The sequence below is a fragment of the Giraffa tippelskirchi genome, chromosome 12 (genome assembly GCF_054371585.1).
Source record: "Giraffa tippelskirchi isolate mGirTip1 chromosome 12, T2T-mGirTip1v1.2.pri, whole genome shotgun sequence".
NCBI classification, from domain to species: domain Eukaryota; kingdom Metazoa; phylum Chordata; class Mammalia; order Artiodactyla; family Giraffidae; genus Giraffa; species Giraffa tippelskirchi.
The window spans coordinates 50,442,441-50,455,101 of NC_137286.1; the positions used below are offsets into that span (position 1 = coordinate 50,442,441).

The 12,661-nt window shown below is 42.0% G+C and overlaps 1 protein-coding gene across 11 annotated transcripts in view; it reads right to left on the reverse strand.

Annotated features, from left to right (window-relative positions):
- AKAP13 (A-kinase anchoring protein 13) overlaps nucleotides 1-12,661 on the reverse strand; it is a 318,012-nt gene that overhangs the window by 244,043 nt on the left and 61,308 nt on the right. The window lies entirely within an intron of this gene.

Genomic DNA, 12,661 nt, shown 5'->3' on the forward strand with positions numbered 1-12,661 from the left:
TTGCTCAGTTGGCCGGAGAGGTAATAGAGACCAGAGAAGGGGGGAGTGAGCATCAGCTAACAAGAACCTCAAAGCAAAGGGGAGGGCAGAAGGTGGCTCTGCACCACACCGAGGCAGCGCTCGCACGGTGATTGGTACCTTTGGGAAGAGGAACACTCACACATGTTATTTCAATTCTCCCTTGGTGTTTAACACAGGCCTGTGGTTTCCTGCAAAAATGGTTTCTGCTGCTTTGCAGAGACCTACACGGAGGAGAGAGCTCCAAAGGGCTATTCCACAGGTGAGAATTCAGCAGCCAGCTGTATCCTGTTACCCAAAGGAAACGGAACTGTGAGCTGCCAGGACGTCCAGATAGAGGAGAGCGAGCCGGTAAATTCAAGGAGTGCTGACAATCTTATCACTATGGTAATAAGAATAAACTTTAAATTTAGAAAACTTCGCGGCGCGCACACACACACACAGCTGGGTTTTATGTAAATTAACCTCAGCAGGGGTTAAAAGAGACATCCTGTAAAAAGACTGCCAAGTTCAAGCCTTTCTACTTCCTTCATCCTCCCCAACCTGTATCATCCAAAAAGCAAGCAATCCAATGGGCCGAACCTGTTATAAACTACTTGGAAAGACTAAATCTAGGCAAGTGGGCGCGCACACAAATGCAGACATTACTGAGCTGGAGAACCTCACCTGGACAAATCCCAAGACCTAGAGTGGCTACTCGGTTAGAAATCATTTCACAGTGACCCACAGTCCACCTTCTCAGTCACGCTGCATGACAAAAGCACTATCGCATCATTCCCAGAAGGGGCAGGCAGATGAGTGTATCAGAAGCAGATGCTAAGGATGTCAACATTAGCTTTTAAATTGTTAACATGGTTCTCATACGTCAAAGATAAATAACTGCCTTCAATATTATGATTCTCCAGTAGTAGGTCTTCAAATTAACATCTTGAGAATAGTAGTATTTGAAAACACAAGGCTGTTTTTGTTTTTTTAGCCATCTCAAAATTGGAGGGAAGGTTTTTGAACAATAAGACTTTGAATGAAAGAAATTTGTGCATTATATAAATAAATGAAAATTCTACAGAGTCAAAGAAACTTCAGTATTTTTCAGCAGCCCTCTAGTAGGTTTTATAAAAAATATATCACTCTATTAAGTGAAGACTTTCATTTTTAAAGAAGAATTTCTATTCATAAAACATCCCTTGGAGAGTCATTTTGCTTTTATATCATACGATGAGCAGAGTATTTTTTTTTAATTCCTGATAAACTTAGTTTAGGTGGAAACAACTAGAGCCCGTCAACTAAAAGCACATGAAAATTATCACCCCCACTTCTAACAACCTGGAAGCCACAGGGAACCGTAGCATGCTGTAGAACCTGTGGTAACGTGATCAGCGGTTCCAGCAGAGAATTCAGCTACTCGAAGACCAAGACGCACCCGTGTACTGACACAGCAATCCTGGCCCCGGCCCTCTATGGGAAGGTCCCCCTCCGTGATCTCTCCCCTAAGTCACGCTCAAGGCGAGTGTAACACTGCACTCGCGGGGTCCACAGTAGAGGAGGAGGTGCCCAGGCATTTTGAAAATGGTGCTTTTAAAGAGCTGTGTCTAATTCTGTTCAGATGTTAATAAAGCCAACTCACTTTCAATGCGGACACTCAGCGTCACAGAACAAACACAGGTGTTTGACAAAGGTAAAGAATTGGTAAGAGGCGACCTCGGCTGAACTGAAAATCAACTACAATGTGCTCTGCAAATTCTCCTCACTTGATTATTTCACTGAAAATGGTTTTAAAGCTAATGATTCAAAAGGGAGTTCTTCATCAAATTATTAAAAGGTTAATTGCCCAGCTAAATTTAGGTGATATTACACTTGCTCTGGAATTAGAAATAACAGGGTTAAGAAAAACTTCCTAGATTATTCCCTGAATCGAGAGTTTTCTGAATTCCTCTTAAAAGGAAACTCTTAGAGGATCACATATATTAATAACTTACACAATTAGAAAATTAATGTCCCCACTTGAACTAAGTTAAAAAAGAAAATTGTTGCTTTAAAACATTTAGCATTTCTAGCTATGTGCAGAGGCAAGTGACACACAACAGAAATGCATAACAATGAATTGTTGCTTCCAGCTACTGCACAAAAAGACAGTACTTCTACGCACTGTGAAACTTCAAACACTTAATATAGTTAGAATGTACAAAAAAATAGCTAGAGAAAGTCAAGCTGTACTACACAGTACCCTTTCCTTTACAACTACATTTCAGAATACAATATATGTGTGTGTGTGTGTTTCATACAATCAATATTATCACAGAATGACCCAAGTGCTAATAATTTGATCATCATCAATGCTTCACTTGGCTGCTTTTCCTGAAAATCTTTACAATCAAAAGGTAAATTAATGTAGAGGAAAAAGAGTAAAAGATTGCCTGACGTACTGTCCCAAAAGTAAAACTGTGGCTTCGCAGGTTTTGTTAAGGGGGTGTGAGGTGGGGTTGGTGAGCAGGTCCCTGTACAGGGGTCTCCAAGGGCCCAGCCTGTTCAGAAGCCAATCTGATGTGGAAGGGATGACGAAGACAGACATAAAGGATGCCAGACAGAAGGTATGGGAGAGGAACCAAGAGGAAACAGTTCAATCCAACAAGAATGTGAGCGTGTACTCTAGACAAGGGACTGCGGACAGAACAAACTATAAATAGTCCAAATAAACTCGCCTGAGAGCTCTGAGATCTTTGACTTTCTGACTCTCCACATAAATTAAACAGGCCCCCCAGCCCCCCCTCGCCCCACGCCACGGCAGCAACAGCGGGTTCGGTGCTGGGTCAGTCATGGTGAGAAGACAGCCAAGGACTCGGACAGCTCTGAAAGAATCAACAGCCACAGCTGCTACAAAGTCCCCGGGGGGAGAGAGAAGAGGCCACACCTTAGACACCCCCAGCCACCTGATGCATGCAAGGACCGATCTGACCAGAGGAAGAGGCCCCCGGGGGGAGGGCGCTGAGGTCAATCAATCGTGGGCAGCGCCTCGGGACAGCGGTGACAGAGCAGGTGCTCTCTCTATACACTGTCCTTCACGGGCACAAGCCCAGCCAGGCACACCTGACTCCAGACAACCAGCAAGAAAGCCATGCACGATGGAAGCCACTGCAAGGCAGAACCTGACTCCTTACTTGCAGCAACAGCAGAATTTCTGAGACACGGAGGCCGCTCGACTAGCCACCTGTTTGGAAGCTTAGAGTTAAAACCTCTGTTGGTGCTGCCTCTCCCTCTAAGCGACTTGAATAAGACGAAAAGGGTGATTTCAACCAGCAAACTTGGGCCCAGGAACAGCTGACTCTGGCATAGCAGGAAGTAAGATGGTGGAAACCGTAAGCCAGCAGTCTCAGCCCCTGCCCCTTGAGGTAGAAGCTCATACGTCAATTTTTTTTTTTTCAGAGTTTTAAAAATATATTCCTGGTTCCTCTTTCTTTCCCTCTGTTCCCCTGCCCAAGTGCTGTTACAATCAAACTGAAGATGGCATTTCTAAAATAATCTTCAGAGGCTTTTAAACAGAACGCAATGGCCCAGTACCTACTACAGGCGCAGCATGGGTGAAGGCTGAAGGCTGACTCTGGGCTCTGCCCCTCATCTCCCTCGTCCTGTGCGCCACCCTCTCCAGTTTGACACACGACATATCTATGGAGAGACCTAGTCGTTTTCTAGCTTGTGTGTTTCTACAGAAATAGAAACACTAAATGTTCAGAGAACAGAGTAAAGGGATTATCAACTAGCTCCAACTATACCAACTGACCTCATCCTCTTGTTACAAGCTGCTTCCTGGCATCTGAAATCCACTTCTGAAATTCAATCAAGGGCATTTTAAAAGAAAAATAATTCTTCCTCCCCCGTTCTCTCTCTCTGAAGTATATGCTGGAAATAACATTGGTGGAAAGGAGCACACACTGGCTTGCAGAATTCATACTCATCAAAAGGCACACAGTGTGTCTGTACCTCACTGACAGATACGGCACGGTTCTCCCACTTCATTCCTCAATGGGTGTTCTTGTTGGTTCATCCAAAAGGCAAACCCCGTAAATTCTACGTCCTGACACCCTACAGCTTAACAACAAAGCAGAGCTAACTACCATCACCATCATCTTTACTGGCACTTAAAAAAGAGTTTTCTAACTCTGCTTCAAGCATCTACAAATCCTCACATTAATCCATTTCACAAGTGAAGAGATCCATGTCTCTTTAACACATCATAATTTCATGAATAGAAACACTGGGTACCTTAGGTCTACAAGCAAAGAGGTAGAAAGGTGATTTTGAGAGCTGGGAAATAAACCCCGTGAGGATGAGAAGAATTTAAATAGAAAATGCTTGGTGGTGGAAGCAGTGCTTCACCAATAAAAAAAGACTGACGGGAGAGGAAAAAGGCAAAGACATACTTGTTCAGCACTTCTCTGTAGACTAATTCATCTGTTTCATCTCCCCCAAAACTCAACCATTTCCGACTACTTTATAGACGTGCCTTATTCTGTTTTCCCACAGTAGTAGGTAATGGCCTACAGGAAAAGTCAGCTTCGCAACCCAACAAGTAATGCAACTCAACAGACCAACATGTTCCCTACCCACCTCCAAATGGAAATGTTTACAAGCTTGAGAATCGGCGGGGAATGGACAAAATCCCTTTTACACAAACACAGGCTAACATCCGCCAGCTAAAATCTGCTGGCCCCCAAAATTCAGCTGCTGTTACGTAAGCAACCGGAACTTCTGAGAATGTTTTCCCTGAAACGCGACGAAGCTCTGATAAAGCAAATAATCAAGCTTCAAAACCAAAGCCCAGGCTTCAAGAGAATGAACAGGGAGTCTTTCCCATTCAAAACTGCAGTCAGAGTGAAGAGCCTCATTTCTGCTGGTACGATATTAAATTTTATAAACCGTAAGTACTGTAAGAACCATACCATCCTATCCCATCCATACCTGGCACATACACTGGCTTTTCATACAGCTGATTAGCAGTCTTGAAGTCTGCTACTCAAGTGAACAGAAAATTAAAACACAAAGCAGTTAAAAGCAAAATGGACAGACCAGAGACAAGCTCTGCGACCTTCCATTACAGACCTTGATGGCTATCCCAGGTCAGAGCAAGGAGCAAGTCAAGAATGCAGCCACCCACAGAATACCTCCCCACCCAGTCCAAGAGAAAAAAAGAATACCAAAGGGCTGGGGAATCTAAAAACTCAGTTATGGAATCTCCAAGGAGACACTCCTTATGGGCTAACAGCCTGAGGCCTAGAGCTTTAACAAACACAGCGAAACACCCCACTCAGGGCCAGCATCAGCCGCACTATGAAGACAAGCTCTGCCCTTCAAGGAGTCAGGTCAAAACAGATAAGAAGCAAGGAAAACATTTTTTAAACCTTGCAGAGCAAATCAACCTATTTATTTCACTTTCAAAAATCTGAAGTCTTGAGTTAGGCTTCCAGTCCCTCATTAGAAGACATACACTATGGAAAGTTAACTGCAGATAACTGAAAAAGAGTTTCACTATTTAAAAGTCGACAAAAAAATAAAGGCCAATTACCCTGTATTAGACCACTGTGCCTGCGTGTGTACACGCTCAGCGGCTTCTCAGTGTCTGACTCTTTGCAACCTCACCTTACGAACCCCCTAACCTATCAAATTCCTTTCTAGATCACTTCCCTTCTCAAAGACTTCCTTGCTCACTTCCTCTCACAAAAGTGGAAGTGAACGTGTTAGTAGCTCACTCGAGTCTTGACTCTTTGCGACCCCATGAACTGTAGCCCACCAGGCTCGTCTGTCCGTGGAATTCTCCAAGCAAAACTACTGGAGCAGGTTGCCATTTCCTCCTCCAGGGGATCTTTCCGACCCAGGGATCGGACCCGCGTCTCTGCATCTCCAGCACTGCAGCTGGATTCATTATTGCTAAGGCACCAGGGAAGATGTGCTCCTGGATAAGCAATTGTAACTGACTAAAATACACAAAGCTACCATTTCAAGGCACTGGAAGGAGATAAAAGCAGACAGAAAGCTGAAGAAAGAGAAAAGCACTGAGTCAAAGATTCACTTTTACATTGCTTTTCAACTATGGTTACTTCCCAGATCCCTTAAGACAGTAGACAGAACTAAAGCAGAAAGCTGCATTCTTAAAATCTGCATATAAGCTTTCCCCAAATCCTTGGCAGTCCCCTGAATTGTACATATACTGAGTCGCAAGCTTTCCGGCAAAAAGCAAATCCGTGAGGCTGAAAGAACTGAGCAGAGATCAAATTAAAGTAGGAGTTTAAGTCCAATTCAATTAGCTGCCTGTCAGAACAAGTTAACACTTTTAAGAAGAAGATAAAAAACAGACCAGTCTCTAAACATATCATCCAGAATGTGTAACATACAATAAAAAATTACTAGATATGTGCAATCATATATCACATTTAACATCTTGCTGGATACCTCATTAATAAATGAATTAGATAAAATCTTCAACACATGTTCATTTTATATTTGACTAAGATTCATAGCTTTACCTCTGAGAAGCCAAAGACAATACCCACAAATCACTCACATCCAGGATTTCTAAGGAACTCTTCCAACTCAATATTAAGAGCCCAACTAAAAATGGCTCTTTTTCACTAAAGAAGATACATGAATGGCTAGGAGGCACATGAAAATATGCTCAATATCATCAGTCATCAGGGAAGAGGAAAACTAAAACTACCATGATCAGCACATCTCTACCAGAATCACCCCATTTCTATTACAGAATCTCAATTCTTAGCTAAGATGTATCACAAAGAAAGCTGGCCCAGATGGCATCAGTGACATGTACCAAAAAGGTAAGCAAAAACAAAAAAAAAGACATCAATATCAAAATATGGAGGGGTGTGTGGGGATTTTCTAAATTCCTTTACTTACATTACCCTGATACTAATACCAGACAAAGACACTATAAGAAAAAACATACAAGCCAAACCTCTCATCAACCCGGACACAAAAACCCTTAGTAAAATGTTACTAATTCAAATCCGGAAATACGAAAAAGGATAATATGCAATGACCCAACTGGGTTTATCCTGGGATACAATGTTGGTTTAGCTTTTGCAAATTCACCACATCAACAAAATAAAATAGAAAAATGGCATTACCTCATTATCAAAAATCCACTATATTTCTACATGCTACAACAGACAGTTGGAAGTTGAAACTTCAAACATCTATAACAGTACCAAAACCATGAAATACTAAGTATAAATTCAACAAAATGTTGTAATTTAAAATATGCTTTTAAAAAATACATAAGATATTTTAAAACATTAAAAAAAACCAACATACACACATCATAGTTCAATGCCAACTCTCCCCAAATTGAGCTACAGATTTAATGCATTTCCAATAAAGCAATAAAAAGCAGTATTCTTTATTACAGAAATCAACAAGATGATTTGAAAATGCACGTGAAGATGCAAATGATCTATAATATCCATATGAATTTTGAAAAAGAACAAAGTTGGAGGGTTTACACTACAGTCCTCAAGACTTAACTACAAAACTATCAAGCTATTTTAACTAACACAGGGTAGTACTGGTCTAAGGAGAGAGATGAAGACCAATGAAATAGGACGGCCCAGAAAAAGACCCACACACAAATGGGTCAAGGTATTCAGGAAGGAAAAGATGGGTTTTTTTCAACAAATGGCGCTGAAACAAGTGGGTATCCATAAGCAAACAGTGAATGTCAACTCTTACCTCACATCAGCTGTAGTTAAGTTAACTCCAACAGACCACAAACCTAAATCTAAGAGAATTTCTCACAGGAAACACATGAGAAAATGCTTGTGACCTTCAGTTTGGCAAAGATTTCTCATACAGAACACAAAAAACATTAACTAGAGAGAAAAAAAAAAACGGGTAACTGCTAACAAAATCAGTAACTTCTTTCTGTTCTTTGGAAAACATCTGGCAAAGGACATGTATTCAGAATATATAAAGAACTCCTACAACTCAGGAAGACAAATATCTCTAAAAAATTGATTAGGGCACACCGACTTCATTAGTTATAACAGCAAAGGCAGAGAGGCGGGAGAGAAGTTATTTTGAACAGGGAAAAGCTACTTTCAAAAATCTGTAAGCTAGGTAAGGACTTGGAAAAACCTTGTACAAGCCACTTAATCTCTCTAGGCATCAGTTTATTCCCCTATACAACAAACTATAATCCCCAGGCTAATATTCTGAGACTTTCTGTTTAGGATCGAAGGTGTCCTGGGCAAAGTTTATATGCATGGTTATTAGAACAGATCTGCTGTGTTATTTAATACATGCTGCTTAATAGTCACAGTGTCCTTGGGTTGAAAGGAAAGAGGTTTGTACTTAATCTGTATCTGAATGGTAGCAGAGTACATCTACTTCTGATTTCTTGACTACGCCAAAGGCTTTGACTGTATGGACCACAACAAACTCTGGAAGATTCTTCAAGAGATGGGAATACCAGACCACCTTACCTATCTGCTGAGAAACCTGTATGCAGGTTAAGAAGCAACAGCTGGAATTGGACATGGAACGACGAACTGGTTCCAAACTGGGAAAGGAGTACAAGGCTGTATACTGTTACCCTGCTCATTTAACTTACATGCAGAGTACATCATGCAGAATGCTGGGCTGGATGAAGCACAAACTGGAGTCAAGAGAGAAGTATCAATAACCTAAGATATGCAGATGACACCATCCTTATGGCAGAAAGCAAAGAAGAACTGAACAGCCTTTTGACGAAGGTGAAAGAGGAGAGTGAAAAACCTGTCTTAAAAACTCAACATCCAAAAAACAAAGATCATGGCACCCGGTCCCATCACTTCATGGCAAATAGATGGGAAAACAATGGAAACATTGACAGACTTTATTTTCTTGGGCTCCAAAATTACTGCATATTCTTGGGCAACCCAATTGTACCTCTGAACACCAGTCAACTCTCTGTAAAGATAGGTAAGAAAGAGAAAAACTATCGGTTTTTGAGTCCTCCTGTAAAATTAATTACTTAAAACAGAATTACACAAAAACGTACAAAATTAGAGATGACCTAATAGCTATGATGAAAAAAACAAGACGCCTATTACCATATTATCTTATTTAAATCAAATAAATTAAATTAAATTAAATTAGTTATCATATACAGATTACTTTAAGCTTCAATAGGTATTATCCCTATTCTACAAGAAAATGGACGTCAGGGTTCAAGGAACTTATCTAAAGACATCCTGCTCAAAACTGGTAGACTCTGGGGTCAGTCTGACTCCAAAACTCCTTTTTAATCCTTAGACCACACGATCTCCCCAAATTTCTAACGCCTATATAGGACACATACTGGTGCACTCACACGGATGGACACAGGAACTAGAGCGACAGACAAGCCGATGCTGGAAAATTTATGGCCAAGGAAGTCACTAGTCTGATGAAGTCTAACAGAGGCACCCAGCCCTCATGCCAGACTTGAACCCTTTGGCTGATGGGTCACAGGGAGATGAGTCGGCAGTGGCCAGCTTCAGGGAGCGTGGTTTCCACAGGCAGGCGGAGCAAGGAGGAGTGGGAACAAGGGCTTGGGGCAGTATTTCAAACTTTTAACAGTCAGCACGGTCTCACCAGTGAACACTAGCTGGATGTGAGCATGCTAGCAGGCTTTTTTTAAAGGTTAAGGTCAGAATTACAGGACTGTGGCTTCCACATTTCAGTCAAGGCATATTAACACTGACTCACTACCAAATGACTCCAAGTCCTGCCCCCAGCTACGGCATCTAGGAGAGAAAAGCAAAGACCCGACAAAGGTCTCCCTAGTGGCTCGACTCTGCCAAAGCTGACTGGGATGGGATCTCAACAGGACTCACTGCCTTTGATGTGGCCAGTCCAGCTCAAGAGTATCAGGCTCCTTTCTCAGAAACAAGAAGGTAGCAGGAAAGGAAAGCCAAGAAGAAAGGCAAAGTGCACACACAAAAGGACCCAGTGTTCACTGCAGACCTCCCCAAGAAAGCAGCCCTGGCACGTTTCAAAAACCACTCGATTCTCCCACTCTGTGCAATTCAGTCTTGGCTGCAACTTAACCTCCTGATCTCCTGACAGTGTAGAAAGGCCCAGAAACAAACACTCTAGGGACGAAATCAGTCAGGTGAGGTAAAACCAGACATTTGGGAGAAAGAAGGGCAAGACCACCTCAGTCCTTCCTGGGCTCTATGGTCATCATCCCTTTTCCCTTTCTTCTCATAAACAATGTCAAAGAGTAATGATTTCTGGTTAATTCACTAAATTTACTAAATACTGGTATTCATATTCCTTCAAATAATTCTTCTGTCCCATTCACTTTCTCTTCTCTTTCTGGAAATTCAACTGCACGCATATTACAGACCTTTTAAAAATTGTCCCACAGGGCTCAGTGGTTCTATTCATTTGTTTCAATCTTTCATCTCTCTGTTCTTCAGATTCTTCTTGCTGATCTAAAAGTTCAGTGATTCTTTGTCTATCCTCTTCTGTTAGACTTATCTTGTAAAGTTTTATTTCAGACAGGTTTTCTTCATACGTTCTATTTTGGTTTTGAGATTTCATAGTTTTTCGTTACAAGTAGACCTCCCTGTACATAACTGAATATAGTAATGATAGCTGCTTAAAAACCCTCCTCCCCTCAACCCAAGTTTAGGACATACTGGGATCAATCTCCATTGATTAGATTTCTTTGGAGAATGGGTCACTTTCCTGTTTCTTCACATTTTGAGTAATTTTAGAACGTATCCTAGATACTACAGAGGCTTTGAATTATTTAATTCCTCCAAAGAATCTCTATTTTTGTTGTTTTAGCAGGCAGTTAACTGAACTCAGACGACAAACTTCTGCCTTTTGGATGGCAACCCGCATCTACAGTTTAAGCCTTAGCTTGGCTGCCCTGTTCATGCACGGATCAGGGGTCAGGCAGGGTCTGAATAGAATTTCCACACAGAATTTGGGGCACCTCCTCTTGGGGCTCTCTCCTCTCCTGAATTGTTCCTTCCTGCTCAATGGTCGTGATTGTCCTGAACTGTGCCTTCTGGTGATACTAGCCAAAAATATAAATACTGGGGCTTTCCTATGAACTTAAAAATGAGAAATTCACCCACGGATTGAATGCTTCCACAAGTCAGCTGCCCTCCAGAATCCATTCTGTAGGTTACTCTTTAGTACCTTTATACTGTTCTTGCATTTTACCAAGAATTTATGGTTGATAAATGACAGCCTAAGTGGACCTGAAATTCATGCTAGATTTACACGGAATGCAGTTTAACAAAAAGAGTGGGAAAATCAATAATTTTGTTTCATTTATAGAAATTACTTAAGTAAAATTTTGGTTCAGATTTGTGAGAAAGAAGTACACACTACCTGTAAAGAAGGACTGATTAAATAAAATAAGACTCTGTATCTGTACAAGCTTGTCTCCTAAGGGACAATGCTATTCTAAATTGTCACCTGCAAATGATGTAACACAGACTTGACTGGAAGCAAAACAAAACAAAACAGGAAAGTAACCACCATAGTTAAAGAAAACAGGAACAGAAGGACTTCCCTAGTGATTCAGTGGTTAAGAATCTGTGCTCCTACTGCTGGGGCACAGGTTTGATCCCTGGTCAGGGAACTAAGATCCCACCTGCCACACTGTGTGCACCCTCCTGCCCCTGGCCAAATATTAAAGAAAAAAAAAAAAAAAAAAAACAGCTAGAGGAGAAAACAGGAGCAGTAGAAAAGTAAGTTAACAGGAAAAAGGAGACAGAAAAAGTATTTAAAACGAGAAAACATTAACTCAAAAAGTAGCTTGGGGAATTCATGTGGCAAAAATCCTAGAAGATATAGAGATACAAGTACTGCTTCCCCAGTGGCTCAGATGGTAAAGAATCTGCCTGCAATGCAGGAGACCCAGGTTCAATCCCCTGGTTGCGAAGATCCCTGGAGAAGGGAATGGCTACCCACTCCAGTATTCTTGCCTGGAAAATTCACGCACAGAGGAACCTGGCGGGCTACAGTCCAGGGGGTCACAAAGAGTGGGACCTGACAGAGCAACACCTTTTCACTATATTCGCTAGTTCGTATGCTCCAACTTCAGGGTGTTAACAATGTGTTAGTACTTGTACTACATACTGAGGACAGAGGTGAAAATCAATACAGTCCTGCTCTCGCAGAGCTTCGGAGAAGGCACTGGCACCCACTCCAGTACTCTTGCTTGGAAAACCCTATGGACGGAGGAGCTTGGTGGGCTGCAGTCCATGGGGTTGCTAAGAGTCAGACACGACTGAGCGACTTCACTTTCCCTTTTCACTTTCATGCACTGGAGAAGGAAATGGCAACCCACTCCAGTGTTCTTGTGTGGAGAATTCCATGGACAGAGGAGCATGGAGAGCTACAGTCCATGGGGTCACAAAGAGTCAGACACGACTGAGTGACTCACACACACACACACCACAGTCAGGAAACGTTCTATGTCCTTAAGGACCCCAGTGGTTAGACTGGCCCACCTGGATAATTCAGAGTACTCTCCCCACTTCAAGATCCTTAATTACATCTGCAGTGTCCTTTCTGCCCTGTAAGGTAACTTATTCACACACAGAAAAAGATGCGGCCATCTCCAGGAGGCCATTAGTCTGTCTACCACAGG